Source organism: Anolis carolinensis, chromosome 5, assembly GCF_035594765.1.
Source record: "Anolis carolinensis isolate JA03-04 chromosome 5, rAnoCar3.1.pri, whole genome shotgun sequence".
NCBI classification, from domain to species: Eukaryota; Metazoa; Chordata; class Lepidosauria; order Squamata; family Dactyloidae; genus Anolis; species Anolis carolinensis.
The window spans coordinates 140,316,043-140,317,980 of NC_085845.1; the positions used below are offsets into that span (position 1 = coordinate 140,316,043).

The 1,938-nt window shown below is 39.3% G+C and overlaps 1 pseudogene; it reads right to left on the reverse strand.

Annotated features, from left to right (window-relative positions):
* Window positions 1-672: 672 nt before the first annotated feature.
* LOC134299797 (U2 spliceosomal RNA) lies at window positions 673-818 on the reverse strand (annotated as a pseudogene).
* Between the last annotated feature and the right edge of the window lie 1,120 nt (window positions 819-1,938).

Below are 1,938 nucleotides of genomic sequence, written 5' to 3' on the forward strand. Positions count from 1 at the left end.
ACTGAACTGGATTACATGGCAGTGTGGACTCAAGATAATCCAGTTTAAAGCAGATACTGTGGATCATCTGCCTTGGCATTCTTGGTTACACAGCTGTGTAGAAAGGACTTAAGTCTACACTGCCATATAATCCAGTTCAAATCAGATCATCTGTATTTTATAGGCAGTGTGGAAGAGGCCTAACTAAACCCTGGCTGTCCCCTGGAACCATTGTGGCTGAGTGGGTTGCTATTGAGACAAGTGGGCGGGGCCTAAAGGGAGCAGGGCAACCCTTCTGACCAGCAGCCAGGGTTGAAAATGGCTCTTCTTTGTCCTCTAATTTGGAATTTATTTTTTTGGTTTTTTTGTTTGAAAGACATAGATTGGATGACTATGTTTTTTGTGGCCAAATTAGGTGTGATTTGGTTCAGTGGTTTTGTTGTTTACTCGGTCCTACAAACGTACATTACATTTTTATATATATAGATAAATTGACCTAAAGTAAAGGGTATTTTAAAAAGTCAATAAAATCACAAAATTATTGCTTCTGCAATAACAAGTAGGAAAAAGAAAGTTGAAGAGAAGGTGAATCCTGTTCCCTGAAGTCACACCAGTGCCAGTATATGAACACAGAAACAGAATGGTCCTCTCACACCAGGTAGGTGATGGGAACAAGGCTCAATTTGCACTATTGATGGCTTCTCACATCAATAGCAGGGGATGAGTTTATCAGGGAAGGAATCAGACTGGCAACAGGATGTGCATGGCATTTTGCAATAGGGTTAAACTGATAAGAACAGATACTACACTTGGTCTTAGCCGAAAGGCCGAGAAGCGAATTCTGCAATAGGGAACATCAACAAAGGTAATGGCTTGCTTCAATGCTGCTTTGCCTCCTTTCTGCAATAAGGTCCATAACTAACAATATATATTTTAAAAGCACTCTGGGTTTTATGTTATCACCTGGAAAGGTCCGTAGGCTGAAATCTTGTACCTGTCAACCTTAAAATGCCCCATTGAATTCAACTGGATTAAATAGATGTATTCATAATGTTTGTTGTGAAGGTGTAATCAATTCTTATTTCTCTCCTTCTCAGATATCCTCAGTAACTGAGAATCTTCCTTTCTTCTGCCAAGCATTTGGCTTCGGCCATACCCTGAAATGGTTTATAGCCTGGCCAAGTATTTCATATCTGTCCATCTGCACAAACAATCTCTGTAAATTGAATGCAGAAAGAAAAAAACCTGCTGGTGCCATTCAGCAAGGAGTCTATTATGAATCCCTAGGTGGCATGCAAAGCATTTAGACTCATTTCATTCATATGTCAGGTAAAGACTTTCATTTAGAAGTGAGATGAATACTGAATAATGGATCTTTTGAATAATGTAATTAAGAATTCATTAAAGCAGCCTTTTAAAACCCTGCAAAATGCAATGCATGTATACCTCCCAGCCTAAACCCGGGAAAATGCAGTATGGAATTAAAATGAATTAACAGAAAAAACAATGTGGAAAATCGCTGTTTAGAAAATTCACCTTTTGAAGCTAAATGAACAATCACTAGAACAACGCAGTCTGCTTTTTCTCCCTGCAGCTTGTGAGCTGACAGAAAGGAGCCTGGCATTTTAAGATGAGCTTATTCCTTTCTGGAACAGAAAGTGTGGGTTTTGCACTCAAATCTTAAGGACGTGAGGCATCAAGGTCTTGAAAGAGCACTAACCCCTTCAATGTTCGGCCATAGGTGAGACAATGCTGTTGCTTTTAAAATATTTATTAGTAATGTTTGTTTCCCACGTTTCTGACGGAGTCCATGATAGTGTACATGGCTTTTTCTACCTCTCATTTTTCCACACACACTCACCTCTCCATTTTATACTCATAGCAGCTCTATGACATATATCAGGCCAAGAGAGACTGACTAGTCCATGATCACTTAGTGGATTTCATAGTATAGTTTGA